The sequence below is a fragment of the Falco cherrug genome, chromosome 1, assembly GCF_023634085.1.
Source record: "Falco cherrug isolate bFalChe1 chromosome 1, bFalChe1.pri, whole genome shotgun sequence".
In the NCBI taxonomy this organism is placed as follows: domain Eukaryota; kingdom Metazoa; phylum Chordata; class Aves; order Falconiformes; family Falconidae; genus Falco; species Falco cherrug.
The window spans coordinates 7,163,052-7,183,904 of NC_073697.1; the positions used below are offsets into that span (position 1 = coordinate 7,163,052).

General features: G+C 39.4%; 2 long non-coding RNA genes across 3 annotated transcripts; both read right to left on the reverse strand.

Annotated features, from left to right (window-relative positions):
* Positions 1 to 284: 284 nt before the first annotated feature.
* LOC129734452 (uncharacterized) lies at positions 285 to 15,067 on the reverse strand. Its single transcript, XR_008730050.1, has 3 exons — positions 14,987 to 15,067; positions 6,428 to 6,627; positions 285 to 2,395 (listed from the first exon to the last, which is right to left on the reverse strand). It is a non-coding gene; the product is annotated as an uncharacterized LOC129734452 (long non-coding RNA).
* Positions 15,068 to 16,077: 1,010 nt separating this feature from the next.
* On the reverse strand, positions 16,078 to 20,465 carry LOC114016599 (uncharacterized). Of its 2 annotated transcripts, none has more exons than XR_003561130.2 (4): positions 19,992 to 20,465; positions 19,146 to 19,209; positions 17,317 to 17,446; positions 16,078 to 16,350 (listed from the first exon to the last, which is right to left on the reverse strand). It is a non-coding gene; the product is annotated as an uncharacterized LOC114016599 (long non-coding RNA). The 2 variants fall into 2 exon arrangements; XR_008734024.1 differs by lacking the exon at positions 16,078 to 16,350 and adding an exon at positions 16,381 to 16,767.
* Between the last annotated feature and the right edge of the window lie 388 nt (positions 20,466 to 20,853).

Consider the following 20,853-nt stretch of genomic DNA (forward strand, 5'->3'; position numbering starts at 1 on the left):
TAGGTTGCCAAGCCAGTTTTAGGCAATAATGTTTAGGGTTTTTTCCTAAGCAGAGGTTCATTCTTGCTAGACTTGCTAGTGTTCCTGGAAATTGTATATTGATCTGTGTTAGAAATTTAAATAGAAATTAATAATATGAAAATATAAATACCTGCTAAATGTATACCTACACACGTACCTGTGTATGCCTCTGTGTGTACCTGATTTACTACAGCAAACTGTATATACCAGAGTAAGAGCAAGATGTTGATAGTCTGTTACTCTTAGATACTGGTTTTCTGCTACAATAATTCAGACTAAATTAATTTAAAGAATATTTTACTGATTTCAAGAAGATAATTTAAGACATACCATATTTTAATATTCTCAAAGACATTCTTAATCTTTTTATTCCTAGCTTATTACTTCTTAGTGTTTCACAAAATAAATTCTACTCCATTCTTTGCTCAGATTTGGGTTTGGGGTTTTTTTTTGACAATGTAATACAACCATTATTTTTAATTTAAAAAAGAATAAAAGACATTTCCTGACACAGGATTTTCCTTTTAATTCTTCCCTTTTCCACATAATGTCTGCTCTTACAGATGTAGAAATTACTATCAGTACATGTTCAGGTCTGAATAGGGACTTTGCTGATGAGGGTAATAATAAGACTAATGAGAGAAAGAATCCCTACTAAGAGAGCATTTTACAGTTTGATAATATTGTTCAGATGTTGAACTAGTTTCATCTCTGGAATAACTTTTCCTTTTTCACTGTTACTACATCAGGAAACTTGATCCCTGATGCAATTCTTTTATGCCTTAGTTAATAAAGCTTCACAACTTTCTTTTTATGTATCTATAGTAACTTCTTCTTTGCACAGGTATAAATAATCTCCAACCTTGTGTCCCCTTTTGTTTATAACTGCAGGAACACTTGTTTAGCAATTTTGCAGTGTCACTTCAAATGCTGCATTGTGATTTTAAAGGAACAAGTAGCAATGAAACCCTCCATTTCTGAATGTTAGATGTGAAGTTGTTCTTATCAAGAGCTTGCATTTTTTTTTCCCCTTGGCTGTCATATACTACTGGTTTCTTAGGACCAGTGGATCATGGGGAGACAAGACAACAGAGTTTTATGTGCAGTTTTGGACCTTCGTAATGCCTGAGCAGTTAGTCCCTGAAAGGACCCCAGATTTTGATGGACCTGTATCACCTTTACTGAAAGCAATGCACCCTCACTGCAAAGGCGGCCAGCAACTCCCTGGGCTGAATTAGGCAAAGCATTGCCAATAGGTCAAGGGGAGGTTGAACGTTACCTTCTGCTCGGTCCTACTGAGACACATGGGAGTGCAGGGTCCACTGCTGGGCTCCCCAGTGCAGGAGAAAGAAGGACATACTGCAGCAAGTCCCACACAGGGCCACGGAGATGAGAAAGGGACTGGAGCATCTTCCCCATGAGAGGCTGGGAGAGCTGAGACTGATCAGCCTGGAGGAGAAGAGATTCAGGGAATCTCATCAATAAATATCTAATGGAGTTAAGAAGATAGACCCAAATTCTTCTTGCTGGTGCCCAGTGACAGGTCAAGAGGCAATCAGCACAAAGTGAAACATAGGAGGTTCCCTCTGAACATAAGAAAAAAAACCTTTTTTTACTGTGAGGGGGATCAAACAGTGGCACAGGTTTTCCAGTGAGATAGTATGGTCTCCGTCCTTGGAGATATTAAAAACCCAACTGGACAGGGTCCCAAGCAACCTGCTATAGCTGATCCTGCTTGAGCAGGGGGGTTGGACTAGGCAAACTCCAGTGGTGCCTGTCCACCTCAGCCACTTTGTGATTCTGCCATTCCGTAAAGAAAACTTGCCCAGGCCACAGACATTTGAAAGAGTAGCTTCCTCCCCACACACACACCATCTGGCCTCATCAGTTCATCTCAGCCTTGACAGGATGGGATGGTCTCCAAGAGCAGGGGGCAGGAAGTCTCTTTTCTTGGAGATAACTGAGGCCTTCATCCTGCAAGTTCTTACACATTCGATAAACTATCACAGGAGATATTCCATTAAAGCTGGTATGTTACTGATGTGGTTAGAGCTCAAACATATGCAAATGTGTCCGGAAGATAAGGACTCTAAATAGCTTTTTCTTTGAGTTGTGTTGGTGTTTTTGGTGGTAGGAACATTTAAGGGCTGGAATGCAGAAATTACCATCTCATTTCACTGTTCAGCAGCCATCAGATGATGATAACACTATCGCTCTGGTGAATCCATCACCGTTTCAAGCTCCTGTAACTTCAGCTATTTGAAAGCTTTAAATTTCAGGTCAGCTGTAAATCTCCAGTTGAACAATCACCATCAGGTGTTGAAGAAACATGAGAAGGTTTCAAAGGCTCTGTGGTGCCAGGGCATCCGGCATACTGAAAGGAAAGGAGTACAGAGAAAAGCTCTGGACTTCCTGCCATTATTTAAAAAAGCCCTTCAACTGTCAAGTGTGAAAGAAGTAAGCTATTGTAATAGCCAGCACTCACCTCCCAGGGGGAAGAAATATTTCAGAGCTTCATTACATCTCCAGATATACAATTAGCTGAGCCCCCACTAAAATGCCTGCCATTCTTAATTTAGTCCTTCGAAGCCGTCAAAGCTGCAAATGATGTCAATGCTGCTTTTTCAAAAAAAATGGGGGGACACCCCCCCACCCCCAACAAATAGGAGTCCTTGGTTGTTAAAAAAAGTCACGACTATAAAGCATTGTAATTGTAAGATACATAATTTTGTGCATTCACTATAAATCAGCTTTCATGAGAGCACCTTATGATCATTGGATCCCTAAGCAGTGGCTGGAAGCAGTTAACCTATTCTACCTATTGCAGTGTTTCCGGACTTCAAATAGGAAATGAATCTGATATTTCATACACCATTTTTTTTTTTTTTGGTATCTCAGTATCTAAGATATATGATAAAGGAAGGAAAATATAACTTCAGGAAATGGTGTCAAATATTATTTTGGGAACAAGGAAGACTTCTCCAACCATTTGAATGGTAGTAGCTCCTCTTAGACCCTGCTCGTACCTTTACAGTTTTCTGTTTGGTAGCGTGGAAGGCTAGACTGCAAGCCTTTCCAATACAGCATAAAAACTGCATATGAAAAATAGCCATTGGGCATTAGCCAAGATCAGACAAATTATGGGCAAAACAAGATATAGTACCCAAATATGATTCTTTTTAGTTACTCACAAAGAAGGGCCAGCTGGAGGCATGCAGAATTCCCTTTACTAGACAATGAGTAATTCTTGGTCTTGTGTGCCACTCTGGGCAACATTTAGAAATAATACAGGCGGTTAAGACAATATTTAGCCCATTTAGCTTTTTATGTATATGTTGGATATAAATGCCTCATTATTATGTCATTTTTTTTCAGTTTCCATTGTTGTCATATCTAATTGCCTTATGACTTGTGGAAGCTAAATTAAAAGGATGATAGTATTTTTTCTCTTCATGAGGGTTTTTTTTTAACCTATTTGTTCTAGAATTCATAGAAAGTGAATCATGTGTAAGAGGAGACATGCCAATTATCGGCACAAACATGTCTTAGGGAAGATTTGTTTTTCTGTAGAGTTGCAAGTTCTAATTAAATTGCTTGCATGGAAAAAATATGTCAGTTTAAGTTCCAGATCAAGAAAAAATTACTGACTAGGTCCACCTCCTTCAGACATCAATGGTCCCCTGTTGTAAGAGATTTTCAGAAACTAAGAAGAGCATGAGACTGTAACAGTGTCAGTAAAGATTACCTGAATATGAAGAAGTCATCAGCTGTTATTTGATGATTTAAACAATCCATCAGCTAAAGATGCTTTATTTGCTATTACTCAGCTTTCCTTCAGCCACTTGCTAAGAATCCTGTCAATGTTTAGCATAGTTTGAAACACACTTTTTTTAAAAAAAAACCAACCCCTTCCACTGAAATTTTGCTGTTTGATGGCTCATGAATTATTCATATATTAAATTGTCACCTAAATTTAACTGCAAATTCTAAATTAATTGGAAAAAATTTACAACAGTGCCTGATATTCTGTTGTGCTGCTTAGCAGTGAAGCTAGACTAATTCAAAAACTCCTTTAAAAGAATTGTGGTATGTTTCCAAAAAAAAAAAAAAAAAAAAGAGTAAAAGCAAATCAGCCTGGTAGCTCTATGATATTAAGAGTTAAGCCACTGTTAAACAGATTTAAATTCACAAACTCCAGTTCTACCAACCATCACACGTGTTTACTTTAAACATGTCAGTAGTTCTATTGACTTTGGTGAGCCTTCTTGCATGGCTCAGAGGTACTGAAATATTGTATATTGTATACATGCCAGAGAGAAATTCTTACTGAGCTTTTTCTTTAAGCATGTGTCCTCCCATTTCTACTGATGTGCATGGAACAAAATCTGGGCAATTAATGATGGGAGGCATTGCTAAAAATCCTTGCTGCCAGCTGAAAGCAGTGATCACCCACTCAGAAACTTGAACAGAAATTCTGTTATAGTAGACAGGAGCATCTGCTGTCAAAATGAGCTTTTCTGCCAAGAAGGCTATAGAGCTGAGTAAAGAATAACCCAGCCTTTTTGTTCCACCTACAATTTCTCCTATTTATGAGCCTAATTCATTGTGATGTTTCATGTTAATGGAAGTGTATTACCTTCTCTGTTTATAATAGATTCATAAATATGTGTATACAAATTTATATATATTAAACATAGGTAAAAACATACGTTTTCTTATGTCAAAATGGCATGCATGTGCTCTCCTCTATTTTCAAGGTAACGTGAAAATATTGGGCAATTTAACTGACTGAAACAATTTCAATCATGTCTGATTGAATGGCTGCCCACCTCTTCATGTGGAAATAAAGGCTTTTGTTAAAGTACAGATGAGTTACTTCACTTAAACCCTGTGAAAAAAAATAATTGATTTTGGCTGTGCATTTGTTCATTAGATCCAGATGTACCCTATTAACTGTCCATAGCTGGTTTTACTAATAAGTCATGCCTGAAGGATTTTGTTTTGCAAGATGGCAAGAGAAGAGTGCTCATTTGTCTTCTTCTTGTTGTTGTTTTTTTATCACAGTTCATGTTTTTGTTTTGTTTTGTTTTCTACTTAAGACCTCTTGGCAACGATAGTACAAAATATTTGGTTTTCAGAACAGAAGTGTATGTTGTACTGAGAGTCACAGCTAAAACATCTACAGCTTACAGAACAGAATGTGCAGACCCTGTGGATGGGAAAACTAAAAATGGACAAAATCAATTTCATAAATTGTTCAGCTGTTTTGTTAACACCTACCTAGTAGCTAAGGGAAAAAATTACATAGCTGTACATGTATTCTTTAATGCACATGCAAGAGCAGTCATTTTCCAGCCAGTCTGCAACTGCACTTAGTAGAAAACCCAAATGTCATCTCCTCCTCACTTTTATCTCCTATGCAAGATGGGACAGAGAGAGCCTTTTAATGAGTTTATGTTTTTTTCTAGCTGGGTGATATATAAAGGGAACTCGTCTATCCTGCTGTCCCACATCAATCCCAAACAGCATTAGCAATGTTGTCTGAGCCATCTGTCCATGTAAATACAGACTCATGTTAAGGATGTAAGGAACACTCACCTCCTGCAAAATGCTTTAAGCAAGTATTTCAAGGAATTCGTAGTCCTAGTGATAGCAGTAAGAGAGAAAGCTCTGCAACATCTTGCAGAATCAGACTTTATGTCAGTCTGTGCACATTAATTGTAATATATCTTGTCTTTACAATGATAAACTTTTTCAGAGGATGGAGGGGATTTTTCATAGAGGATACTAAAAAAACCCCTTATGTTTACAGCATTTTATACATGTATAGTAATATTACACATACACCATGTGGTTATGCAGTGTATTTATTACCCCAGTTTATTAAATAAAACCTGCCAGTTGGGATGCTTAGAAGGTACTGGACAGAATTATTCCTACTTCGCAACAGACAACACTGTGATTTTTCCTAATATACACAGTTTTTATGACAACCACCTGTGCTCCAACTGAATTCTTTTCCAGAGATGAAGTCATAATTGTAATGAAACCTTCTCTTCCCCTGGAAACATACATTTTTGAACTTTTTATGACATATTTACAGCTTTGGTGGTGTTTATTTTCCTCCTCTTTGTTGACTGTACAAACAGACCGTTAGTTTTTCACTCCCAGCAATTAATAGACCACTTAATGACCTCTCAAAGTATATAGAAGCCAATGCATATGACAACTGTTTCTACTCCCCTCCGTTTTTAAGGTCCCAAGACCCCCCTGCCCACATTCTGCCTGGAGACCCCAGTAGTATGAAAGTAGAATCTAAGCAAAAATTCTTGAGTTCCCATCTTCTCTTGGTGAAGGCCGTTGCACTTTGACACAACTAATTCTGTAGCATTAAAGCGGTCCTTACCAGCAGTCTTTGACTGGCAGTGCAGGTAGGCTGCATTTCCGTCATGATGTGATGTGAAGCTCTGCGTCTGGAGGTGAAATTCATCCTTGTAGTCACATGTAAAATCTAGGCAGCATCAACAACGTCCTGTGTAGATCCTGGATGGCCTTGCTTGAATCAGGTGGCTTAACGCTTCCTCCGGTTGCCATGCCATGCTTACACTGCAAAAAACAAAGCTGCTGCCACATTGTTTCATGTATAGAATATATATCATGTATAGAGTGAGGTTTTCGTGTTGGTGAGCGTTGTGGTTTAACTCCAGCCAGCATTTAAGTACCATGCAGCCACTCACTCACCAGGACAATGCGAAAGACTAGTTTTCAGTCACAATGGCTCATGTTTCATGCTTTTTAATGAGAATCCATACCAAAGAGGATGGAGTTGCTTTAGACATAATTTAGAAGCTTTCAGATGGCATAAATTATGGCAAATTCAAGTAGTCTGAAGAACAAAGCTCTTATCCAGAACCGCCAAATGACCATATGCTCTGGCCTCACTCCTCTCCATGCCTTTCCTGACAGTAGGACGATGCATATGCTAAGGAGAAAAGACTCTTCTGAAAGCAGCCTTACAAAAGTAGCCTCAAATCTCCTTCCCAGAGAGTCCTCTCATGACTTCTGCATTGTTTTTTTCACAAAGCCCATCACACTGGGGATTAACAGTAGGCAAAGACTGCACACATGCAGCTGTGAGAGAAAGGGAGTGAAGCAGGTTAGGCTGCAAGTATATCTTGCAAAAAGTGAGCACCATGAACCCAGTCTGCCTTGCTATAAAAAAAAAAAAAAAGGTAAAATACTTCATTGTAATCAAGGTTGTCCATGAGAGAAGGAGCAGAGATGTATGGGAAATTTAATATATTACAAAAAGGAGAGTAGTCTGCTTTGCGTAAGTTGGCTAAAGCTAAAGATATTAATACAGCAATATTTTCTGATGGAAAATTCTTCTGTCTTATCCTTTTCTGAACTTTTTGATTAAAACAGTACAAAGAAATAAAAGTATGTTAACTTGCTGAGACCATTGGCAAAAGAGCTATTTTTGCTGAGAACAATAACATGCTCCTAGTATGCATTTATGTTTTAGAACTGCTAAACTGTCTTTGTAAAAATAACAGGTGTTAACTACTCCCACAGCTTACGTCAAATAGTCTGATAGGTATAAGCTACTAACAGGTGCCCAGATTGCTCAGGAAGCATGGTTGGTATATCAAACAAGAGTAATTGGTTTAATTCTTTAGAAACAGCAATATTAGGCAGGGCAAAGAAAAGCAAATCTTAGCTAGATGTCATGTGGTTTATCTTTCACGATTTGCTGAGTTCTTCAGCTCTACCATCCATGCACGGACAGTTGGTTTTGGCTGTCCTACTTCAAGCTGTAGTTTGGCCTCCACCTTGATTTTCAGGGATTTTGACATGTCATTGTTTATCACCCTACTTTATGCAGCAAGGAAACATATTTACAGCCTCCTGACCCTTTGCATTGTGTCTCTAAGTATAACATATAAATTTACGTGCATACCAAGAATCCCTGTGCATCTAGTGAAATCCACATGCAACTTTCTGTGCCCATATTCCATCATATTTTTACATGAACACATGGCTTTTATAACAGATCCTGCTCATAATTTGAGGCCCTCCTTTTTCTGTGATCCAGCCATGGGATTGATTTTTCATTAATAGGGCCCTAAGACTTTACACTTGACTTTGGAAAAAGAGCAGGCACTGGTGCCAAGTTTTCAACTCTGCGCTCATTATAATGCAGTCTATTGTGTCACACGTGTTCAAAAATGTAGTTCCGGGAGAAAGCAGAGTCCAGATCCTCAAATGGGCCTGGTGGGCAGCAGGCTTTGCTGTGCGTTTGACAGCAGTGGTCCTGGGCACATCACTGGGGATAAGTGATGGCTCAGAGCTGATCTGTCATTGTGCAAGAAGTGGAACTTTGAGGATTTCTTCACCCAAATAAGTAGCATGCTTCCATGCACACGTGCTTTGGCAAAGTGCCTGTCTTAATCATTTAGCACAAAGAACTTGCTTTTTTGTCTCAGGTTTCGTTCAGCTGTCTTCTAACTCCTTTCATTGCAAAAGACCCCTACCCATCAATGCCCAGTCCTAGTAGAAAGGCACATCCCTGTACCAGGAGTGCCCTTACTTTTCATTTCAAATAGACCTGCATGTACTGTAATTCAAAGAAAACAGGAAAATGGGGAATACTGCCAAGTTACTACTGCAAATACCCTGATTTGTCGTTACCTTCCATCACAGAACCCTTTGACCTCCAGAGAAACATCAATAAAGTATGTTATCAAGTGCATCCCATTTTCATGAAGCACCCGTGTTCATCTTCAACATTAGGTAGGTATCGATACACCTTTGTGAAAACCCTGTGATCTATCGTTTCAGGCTAAGTAACAGACAAATGTTCTTACAGAGGAGAATTGAATTATGGAGAGTTAGGAAACAGATGGGAAATCTTTTGGAACAGCCAAGATTGTTTTTACCCAGGCTACCCTACAGTTACACTGCTCGCTGTTGTTTTAGATTAAACTATTCTATATAATTGAATAGAGTTAGACAGCTTTTTACAAGGTGGGTGTACTACGGAGCTTAGAGGATAGTCTGTGTAGTGCCCGAGACGTGGGACAGCATGAGATAAATAAACACTTTGATGATGAATTAGAAGGAAGGCCTATATCTCCTTTTAGGTACCTAATAAAGCTATGTCTGAGTTTTGTGACCATCCTTCTGCAATTATTTTGTGAGGAAAATGGTTTTAAGAGCACTTCTTCTTTATGTTTTGGAAAAAGGGTTGAACTGATGGCTCCCAAAGTTGAAATTAATTGCAAATCATAAAAAGTTTGGGCATTACACATTAAGGCTTTACTGCACCAACCTGTCAATGCTTTGAATCCTGTCCCAGAGGGAACATTCTTAGAAGTGAGAGAGTCAACATCTTGGATCTCCTTGGAGATGGTAGAGTGCCAATCAGTGTTAAGTGTGGCGATGGTTTATTTCACATATGCTCCCTAACTGCCAGCCAGCAACAAGGCCAAAGCCATTGACTTGTTTAATTCAACCTTTATTATCTGTTTGTCATTATATGCATTTACAAGGTATGCATCATTGCAGCATCTGGACACACTTTGCAATTACATGGACCAGAACTGACTCCACTGGCACTGTTAATATTGTTAAGCATTTATTATATTCCAGCGTTGTTTCTATTGTCTTATACACAGTCTGAAACTGCTGGAAAGACAGACTTTGTCCCAAGGAGCTTGAAGTACAGACAAGCAAATTTTTCCAAATAGTGCAACAAGGCATTATGGGCTTCAGTCCTAACTTTTAGCATTCATAAAACCATGATTCAAAGTAATGAATTTACTCTGTAAAGACCAAGGCCAAAAAAGACTCTGCCTTTGCATAAGGTTGGGAATGGAACTTTTCTTTTAATACTTACACAGCACTGAAAGAAGACCATATGTCAGGTATCAGAAGTATCTCTCTGTAATGTATATTCTTTTAGAGAAGACAGACTTTGATAGGTACAACTAATAGATATTTCACTTTACCTCCAGGAGTTGCAGTTTATGTTTTTGAGTAGCTTCTGAGTTTCACATATTCTGAGAACTATGAAATTATACTGCCTGTAGCCATGTCATTATAGAACTCTGAAATCAAATGTGCACTGTTCCTAGCTAGCTAGGATCTAATTTCATGATTTTATTGAAAACTTACATCAGGACTTGCATCAGTTTCTGGTATTTCCCAGTGACTGTGGGGAATGCTCTACCTAAAATATTTCAGAGCGTTGGTTTGGCTGATGCACGCTGTGGGTGCAGATTAAGAAGGAAAGCAGAGATGTTGTTCTGTGTGCTAGAAAGAGAAGTAGAAAAGAAGTGAATGACTGTCAGATTTAGGATTTCAAGGCTGAAGTCAGGCAGCAGTGATGAGGGAGGGTCTTTATGAATGTACTTTAAAACTTCTGTTGAAGTGAACAAGCTTTATTAGATTGTATTGTTTCATGGTGTGTGATGTCACTAGAAATCTTGGATGTGAGTATAAACTGATTTCTTTAAATTTTGAGAATAATTTTTTCCTTATGCATTAGACATTTTTGACTGGATATCATCTTGGATTACACACATTTGGACATGTAACTAATTTTACACTCCTATACTTACATCCCAGTCAAGGACTTGTACATTGCAATTTTAGAGGCTCACATACAGCAGGAACTCACTGCTAAGGTTCATTTGCTGTCCTCAAAAAGCACTTAAATGTGTTCTCTTTAAGTATATTGGTATTTCTCACAATTCTCTTTAAGCCAAAACAAATAATATCTTTAGATTAAAAAGGAAAACAAAATTCAAACCTGCTGTGGTTTTCATTAACTTACAAGAATCTAGAATAAGGATACTGGAATTAAGCCAGTCCATAGGATGTGCTTTTGTCCTGTGAAATTTTCAGTTAATAGCGTGAATTGCTAATGTGAAGCTGATATTTGAGGCTGAAGCATGTTCTAATGCTATATTGTAACATCCTGAAAGAGAAAACTAGCAATAAAGCGGAAAAAGACAAGAGTATCTTCAAAAATGCTGTGCCCAGATTCCCAGGTCTCTGTTTACAATGAACAGAAACTCTGAAAGTTAATGAGTTGAACCAGCCAGACTGAGACTCTGTGGATACCCAGCAGGGCTGGTGTGTCCACCATAGGTTAACTGTGCCCAGTTAAGGAATCGGAATTAGCTCTTCTGAGCCCCGTTTCCAGGCATCTCCCATTGCCAGTAAAGGCTTCTGGTGCAACTTGCATCACATCAAGAAGCAGGTCCAAAATAGGTCCCACCACTGGCCTTTTGAGCTCTGAAGCTATGTTTCTCCTGAGTCTAGACTACTAGCTCGAATACTAGAGATGCGCAGAAGTAAATCTGGCAGCCAGTGTGCCCCAGGTTTCCTCTATCCTTACTCTGGCCTGCATTGTGAAAGAAAGCTTATGGTAATGTAGCAATTCCAAAATTCAGAGGCCTGGGGCTTCTTCTTCAGTTAGGTGCAGAAGAGGCTCCCATTTATCTCCTATTGAAAACAGATTCCCAAACATCTCTACAAGCGTTTGGAGGGACATGGATTATCTCCCCCCCTTGTAGTACTTGCTCTCTACAGGGCTCGGGTTCTTGAATTGCTTTTGAAGATAGTAACAAAGAGCTGTGATTTGCCTTACTTTCATTGTCACTTTAAACACAAGAAATAATCTGCACAGAGGGTGAGAAGGCTGGTCCTTTTTCTAATAGCTCTTTTCTCATGCCAAAGAAACATACACATGGCTGAATCTCTTCAAACTCTGCTTAAAAAAAGCCCCATCAGTTACATAAAATTGATGTCCACCATAGAAACCCCTGTGTGTACTTATGCTTAGGATAAGTCTTGTTAGTAATGTCTACCTGAGAATAACAGGAAAAAAATTAAATGGATGTGCAAGTCCGCTGTTTTGTGTCACATAATATGAATACACACACAGGTACACATACACATTTACAACCATATAAGACTTTCAAAGGCTCAGTTAAACGAGCATAATTCTGCATAACCTAGCAAAACTTTTGGATACATTCTGCTTTCCAGAAAGCCAGCTGACTCTGGTATTTTGTTAGTGGGAAGTGACTGCAAGTAGGGGATTTGAATAAATATTTATTTATGTACAGTTATGTCATCTGCTGGATGCTCCATTATTTTTCTGGCAAAAGGACTGATTAAGTGGAAAGAGTAAAATGCATGAATGAATGCATGACCTGTCACTATTTTGTTTTTCTTACAGTGAAACAACCGTGCAGCGGCACAGAAACCCTCACCCACAACATGCAAATGTCCCACAGGGCCTTGGTCTTACCATTGCCAGACATATGTCCCCTATCTTACTATTTTCTCAAAAATGAATTAAGCTGAAATAGCTCATTTTATTTATCTATAAATTTATAAATATATATGATTTTTTTCACAAATGCACTCTCCTTATTAAATGTACTCTAAAAATTGGGAAAAAATGTGTTGTTTATTAAAGTCATGTTTTGTTACTAACATTTTGCAAGAGTTCAGAATACACAGAGCACTCCTTTTTAAGGAGGTGCTGTAATTTTGGAAAGCAACGTATGCCCCATTTGAAGCCTGGGTTGCTATGGCAAATTGGAATTTCAGTTCAATGTTGAAATAATAACATAAAATTGTGTGCAAATGGCTAGGGTGAAGGTTAAGTAAGCCTCCCAAGCACTCCTAACTTGGGGCAAGGCGGGTTTTTTTCTGTCAAGCCTTACAATTCCCACGACTATTTCCCATACAGCCTCCGTGTGTATCACGTGCCCTTTTACCTGCACTGTCGTACTCTTGGTTGTTCTCAACTTCTTGACTCACGGACTGTTTCTGGATAAGCAACAGAGGAAGAGTCTTGGGCCTTGATATGGATTAGTTTTATGAAGAGGTAGACTCCAGACATGGTCCAAACCAGCTGAATACTCTCAGGTACTACCTAATACCTCTGTACGTGGTCAAGTAACTGCTCTCCCCGGGTACATGATATAGGTGAGTGCTGTGGGGTAGAAGCACTCCAAAACCCATCAGCTCCAGTAAAACCAGAGCTACTAACAACACAGCCAGCCTGCTCTACCTTCTTAGAAATTTACCGTTTGGGCCAAGCACATGTCACTTTCAACTGAGAAGAGACTTGTGGTGTTTAAAAAACAATTAGTAATACTAAAAGAGATCTCCAAGGACATTAACTTATTTACTCTTCTTGTACTATAGGTCAGCTTGTTTCAGCGTGCATATTTTTTTGTTTCTCTGTCAATATTTAGCACATGTCAGAGACAACAAGGATGGTTTGCAGATAGTGTCATATTCATAGAATAATGAAAAAAATGTGCGCTATTGTACGGCAAATATACATATTCTCTGAAGAGGGAATAGATCATGCTAATCACTGTTGCCCTGCCTGCAAGATGTCAGAGATCAGAAGGCAGAAATTTGAAAAAACTGTGGCTCTGGGTCTCCAGTGCATTCACCCCTGTGGGCTTCTGTGCTCCTTTCATACACGCAGTTACTTTATACTAACAGCTCGAAGGTAGACAAGGAAGAAACATTTTTTGTAAAACATAAAAGAATTTAAGTTACCAACAGATTATAAGAATAAAACCAGAAAATCACACATCAGCAAAAATAATTCTAAGCAAGCAGAGAAATTAATTAGCTTATCTAATTTACTGATTTCCAAGGCTGAGATCACTTCATACACTTCTGTGCAGCCAGAAGACTGAGACTGAAGGGCTCTTGTCGGGAGATAATGATGGGAAACACTAGGTTACATTCTTTGCTCCCACTGCTTTTCTCTTCCTCTCTCTCTCTCTCTCTCTGTCTTTTGGGGTTCTATTCCCAACAGGGACCTGGAGCTGCAGGGGCTCTTTCCCCGGCTGCTGAGCAAACAAGCAGTCACCTGGGGAAAGCTGCAAGGGATGGATGAGCCGAGTGCAGGGCTCAGCCTCCCATCCTCCCATCTGGCCCTATCATCTGAGTCGCCTGTGATCCTGCTCCTTCAGAGGGGTTTTCCAAGCTGAGTAAATAACGCAAACATTGGACACAGGCCTGCAGACGGTGGTAGCCCAGAATTTCTGTCTTTTGGGAATGACAATATTTGAAGACCGGTGTTTAAGGTATGCAGGAATGAAACATTTTATTTAACTATCACACATCTTGGACCATGTTTTTGAAACTGGCACTTCTGGAAGAATGAAATGTGAAATAAAAATTAAATTATCATTTCATGATCTTCCCACAGTTTTCATTTTCTCTCATATTTTACTCTGACACTGCTAGCCTGTATTAGCCAAGGCGAGGGGTGGGGGTGGGGGTGGAGTTTCTTCAAATAAAGGTAATGATTTTAATGGTTAAAATTAATTAAAAAAACTTAAATATCATGTGGCATGTAATTTAAAATACCATAACTTGCAAATTCTCTTTTTTTTTCTTTTTAATTGAAGTGCAATTATAATGCTACTTAATGCAGACTGAAATATGAGTTGTTTTCAGCCCTTGTTGTAACATTTTAAATATGAAGAAAATACACAGAAATAAGAAACACAATATATAATAATTTAGTCAATCTTCACAGTACAGATATTTTCCACCTGATTTTTTCTCAGAAACTTCTGCTGTCCTTTTGGTGTTTGTTTTTCAGGAAACAAAGTCCTTTCCAATTGCCAAACAACCCAGCACCAGTTACGCTGGGGATCTTTTCCCATCAAAAATTAGAAAGTGCTATTTCCCCTATCCTTCCTGCCCCACACTTTTGACAACACCAATTTATGTAAAGGAGAAAAACTGTATATGATCTGAATATTGCCTCGAGAAAAAAAAAAGAATAAAATGTTGGGCCATTTCCAGCTCTACTGTCTTGGAACAAGCCTTGCCATGAAAGCTCACACCACTGTGATTGCTATAAAAAAATTTCATCTTAATATTGTCAAGACCTTTCCTCAAATCTTACCGATTTCATGCCGGCTGTCATCTTTTCTTCAGTTACAATGTTTTTTAAATCTCTTCAGGTTTGACCACCTGCAGAAGCTGCTAGCTGTTGAAGCTGAGAAAAATAACAACACGTAGACTTTATTTCCCATGATTTAATTCCAAAAATCTTGCACATGTGCTTAATTTAAAGTATGTGTGTATTCTCACAGGAATCAATGGGAATACACAGATGACTAAAGGTAAGCAGATGTGTAAGTTGTAGGATCTGGGTCTGAAATTAAGACAAGCTTCAACAAGTGAAAGCTGCAACAGAAGGGGAAATCGAGGATGACAGAAGCAATAAACAGTAATAATATTGTGGAATCAATCTAAGACACATGTATATCATGACCATCATCACACCATATTTCATGTTTTAAAAATAAGTGTAAAAACGAATTCCCAATCACAAATCATTTTCTCTTCTTAAAGGGAGATACCTAGAGACATAGGACATAAGTCTTGAGAATGGACCCAAATAAGGACAAAGCAGATTTTCAGGTTGTTGAAAGACAGTGTTTCCAATAGCATGCTCACTCTACAATGTTGGACAAAAACACACCTCAAAATGTTACAGACATATCTCCATAGCAAAGATGTTATGAGAGCAAAGAGCAACAGGTTGAGAGATGACAAAAAAAAAAAATCAAGAAAAGGTGAAGGTGAGTTCATCTTTTGAAGCTGAGGACAAGAAGCAAGCTCCTTTAGCACTGCAAATGATGATTCAGTGGAGGGGTAATCCTAACTGTAGTGGCAAGGAAGGAAGATCATCTATGGCAGCTGTATTTGAATGAGCGTTAGATAAGAGAAGAAAATGTGACCATCATCGAAGCCAGAGATGATAAGGGCATAGGTGAAGGTCTCAGCTCCATGAGCAGGAAAGTATTAGTCTCAAGAATACTTTAAAAAAATACAACATTATGCAACTGAGGATAACTATAATAAGAAATCACCAAAACCTTTTCTTTTACTTCGATTGATTTGAAAATTCTTCCTTACCACTCATCTATCTACTCAGTGGTTTCAATCAACATATAACATATAATCTGAGGGAAAAAAAAAAAAAAAAAAAAAAAGCCAAACAAACAAAAACCAAAAAGGGAAACATGAAGTACTAGAAATGTCTTTGCAATATTCCCTGATCCATCGCTTCATGTTGGATGATGACACTGGCTTGAGTGTTTTACAGAAGCATCCCTAGATCACGCCGGTGTGTCAGAGCTGATGATGTACCTACCTCCTGTTGATTGCTTTATGGCAGAGCTCCCTCCCTCAGACGTCAGATTTCCATATCTCTATGGAGGCATCTCTTTGTTATTATATATGTAGTCAAGATTCAGGTGTCTAGTGGGAAGTAAACACATAGATGTCAATATTCTTTCTAATTATATTCTAATTACATTCTAATTACGTTAATTGTATCTTTGATATTAAGTACCTGTTTAAAGTTATTTTTTTGGCTTAGCACTTACGCTTTTAGAATGATACTAAGACTAACAGATGACCTCTGAAGACCACCAAAGTGACTGGCTTGTGGGTGGTGAAGGGTCTGGGAGGGGAAGGAGATAGAAGCTTAGTAAGATTTTCAAAGGAAAAACACTTAAAAGTGAAATTCTCAGCTCAAATTTGTGACGTACATTACCTGTGTCTTGAAAGTTTTATGCTGACGGAGTCGGGGTGGTTCCTCATGTCTGCGCTCAGCAGGAACTCGTAGTACAACTTAGGATGGGCTTTTGTCCTTAATATTAATTTTGACGTTCACTGCAGTGCAGAGATGGGGCTGAGTCACAGCTTTTGGAGTCATAGCCACATCAGGAAATCCCTAAAGTTTGAGGGCACTTGGACTGACACTTTTGGCTCAAGTAATCTCTGATCTTCTTGTAAACAATTTTGGCATCCCTCTTATTTGTACATACTCAGTGAATGATGTGAACCAGGAAAGAAAATAAGTATGCTAAAATAATCCTTTCCCCCCCTGTTGTGCATGTGAATGAAACCGAGTCCATCAGAAAGGAGGAGGATATCTGCCAGTATCAGCAGGGAGGTTATTATCTTTGCATATGTTGTTTGCTAAGAAAATCCCTGTTAAGAACTGTTGTGGTGATACGCAGTATTGTGGCAGGATGCATTTGCGCTATGCGCATTTGCATCCGCCTGACTTTTTAATTTCCTGGGTCTCCAAAGCCATCCCACGTGAACAGTGTGCCACCCCTAAAGAGGTTAACTTGGACTGCATTCAACTTCATCAGGACAGGACAGCACTCTTCTGAGAACGATGCTGCCAAGCAGTTATCAGCTTGTTACACTCACCAACTGCACCTACGTGACGTGGCTGCTGCTGCTACCGAGGGTCCGGGCTGGGTGACCCAGGGCTGCCCTTCCAGCCTACCTCTTCTGCGTCCCCCTGCTGCGTCTGCCTTCCCCTTCCGCAAATCTCCACCTGTAGAAAGGATGAGAAAACCAGGGAGTCATGATCAGTGTGTTTTCTGAACAGCCCTGTGTCTTAAATGCAACAGAGGTTAGCAAATGGCCAGGAGGTGAGCAAGAGGGAGGGAGCAAGAAGGCATGTGTTTGTGCCCATGCCTGTTTATTCACATCTGCTCCCAAACTCCTGCTTTTGATTTCATGTGAGCACAAACCGCAAGCAACTGCTGAAGGCAAGAGGAGGAGCAGCACGAAATTAGTGCACGTGGAATCAAGATCAGCCCTTAATATGGGACAGAGCAGAAAGATTCACGAGCTCACAAGAAACAGCTTGCAAAAGTGGGGAGAAAAAAGTCAATAACAACAACATTTTATTTTTTTTAAAGTAAGAGCAGGAACCCGAAATAAAACCCACACCATTGGTGGTCACTAGTGCTGTGCTTAAGCTGTCATCTGTTGAATCTGGCAGTCTGCACGTCATTCAACAGATAAATGTCTTTACCAGAACCCTCTGGACCACGAGAATATACAGCACACGCATTTAAACCAGACTGCTAGGGGTGGGGGAAACTCTGTTGGTGGTCACAGACACTGAAGAATCAGGTATAGGAAACTCTGAGTAAAGGAGACATATGCTCAGAGGGAAAAAATAATGAGAAGTAAAGCTTTTTTTCCCCTTCTTATCCAACATTCGGGTAATCCAAGCTAATTGCACAGTAATGTAGCCACTCATAAATTTAAGAATACACGCAGATTACGTTTGTGTGGCTAAACTGGAAGTGGTCTTTCCTTTCAGGTAGCCACAGAGCCATGCAATTTGCTTTGGGAAAGCAGGACATATTTTATCTGCTCCCATCCCAGTTGCTGTAAGGAACCACATATGGCTAGAGGTACTGCCTACTCTGCAATGTAATAAACATGCCACAGCAAAGTGTTTTCAACTGTATGCCATGTGGTGAGTCTCAGCAAAGCAAGAAATGGTGGGATTTTTTACAGATTATTATATGGGCTCAGAAATCTTGAGCCTGCACAAACATTAAAAAATACTCAAAATATTTGAACTGGAAAACACGCTCATTTGCTGTAATGCCTGTGGATTTCTTAAAAAAACATGGGATCTTCCTTTTCAGTCATCCTCTCAAATGTGAAGTGGGATAATGAAGAAGAATTCTAAACAATTTTATTATAGCATGTTTTCATAGGCTATTTACAGCCGTTTCAGTTTATTCATTTATGTACATTTTGTCTTAGTTTTCAAACAAAAACAAACCTTTCCTGGGGGTATCTTCATCCAAGTTTTGTCTTCTGTTCCATTGTTCTTTGGCGTACTCCATGGAAACAGGCATATTGCTGGAATCTCCTCCATTCACATCAGTGCTGGCATGACGTTTTCAAGGGTCAGCAATTATGTCTGGGGATTTTAAAGGGTATTTCTGGGGCACTGCAGCCCCTGACACTCCAGCAGGAATGCTGAGTTTTGGAACAAACTGACAGAGTGTGTTTTTTTCTGGAGATGCTTCTGTGTGATAGAGTGCAGCTTGAACACTCTCTCCTGTGCATTTGCTGCCATTGCTGTGCCACTGCTCTTTGAGTATACTACCCAGATTTATTACTAAAGTATCACTTTTTTCATTCCCTCCCAGCAGGCTACAACTAGGATTAGCATTTTCTATGTTATCTTCTGCCTACACGTGTAAGGGGACAAGAAAACTAACCTTTTTATAGTCGAGGGCAGAGAATCCTCCACAGGCTATTCCTTTTCACAAGATATTTTCCATCCTACAATGCAGAAGCAATGTTATTAAAATGTTACGTCTACAGAATTTTCCAGTTCCTTTTGTTTATTTCTAATCTATATCATCCGGGCCTCCTGCACTTTTGGGTGAGCAGTCAGTTTGTAGTCCAACACATGAATTATCTTCACATGCCAAAGAAAGCTTAGGAATTGCCCAGTCTATTTCAAAACTCAGAAAAAGTAGGAGGTTGTATCTGGCAGCAGCAATATGCATTAAACATTCTCAAAGAAAGCTTTGTTATTAAGGAGAGGCAACTCGTTTGGATCAAGTGGGACCAACATAAATCTTCATTCAGCGCTCTAAGCATACCAGGAACTATTCTGAAATTAAATAAGCTTTTTTCCTTTCTTCTTTTTCTTTTACCCCATAAACCGTTTTTTTTTTCAGTATCTCCTAGGTCTCCGCACTTCTAGGTTTTAGACTCTTAGGAAATACAAGACCTCTCTGATTATCCCTTGGACTGAATGTATTGAATAAAGCAGAATCAAATGAAAACCCATTTTAGTTATGCATAAGAAGATTGATCCTAAAAACACTGCACACTTCAGGAGTTACTTTGGGTTGACTTTCCTGAAGCGGACAACCTCTATGCCCCTGCAGGCAAAGGCTACAGAACAATTTCTATTCTCACTACACTAATCTATAGAAATTGAAGTCATTAGCATTTCTCAGATTGCCCGCATACAGAACTGAGCCCTCAGCCCCCTTCCTTCTGTCAAATGCCACGCACACGATTACAAACAAGAACAGTGAGTCAGACCAGACCTGACTGGACCTTTTTCAAGACATGAAAAGAGTTTGTGCAATCATTCTTCTCATTGTTTTTCCACTTCTGTTTACATCCATTCTTTTCTTTCCTTGCCGTACAGGAGGTTTGGATGCGGTGTTGGAAAGCTTAGCCCTGCTACGTATTGTTGAAAACTCTCCGGCTAGTTTTGCAAGAAGCTGCCCATCACCAAATGTTCCTCCCGGAGAGAAGTGATGCAATGCCTTCAAAGAAAGCTCTTGCTCCCAGTGGGGAAAACATAAACAATCCAGATGAACATGTCAGAGAGCTGCCAATTTTTCTGGTCCAGCCTAGAGTCTCCCAGTATCTCGGCGGTGGTGTTAAGGTCCAGCTTTCAGAATTGTATATGATGTGGGAAACTCAGTTTTCATTTATTTATAAATAATAAATTTCTAACTCTTGGGACTGCAGAGGAAAAAAATAAAAAATAAAACAAAGACTAGAATAGCACAGCAAAGGGGCAAACTAAATTCCCCCTCCCCCCCCCCCCAAAAAAAAAAAAAATTCTTAACAGTTGCATGATTTTTGAACAGTGTAACTTATTATGGAGTTTCTGAGTCATGATCCTGAACTACTTAATGGTGGCAATGTGCATGCTACATTGATTCCCCCAGATGATAAAGCCAGTGCCCTACGTGCACTCAGCCGGGCTTGGGAAGAGCAGGATGCCCTCCTGCAGCCCCACGCTGGGGAGGGAATGTCAGCTGGCTGGCGCTGCTCATGCCGCACGACTGACTACCCCTGCAGGTGATGCATTAACAGAGGGAAGTTCTGCTTAGGGTAGTAGAGTTTGGGAGATTTTTATTTTATTTTTTCTATTTCAGGGGCAGAATCTGAATA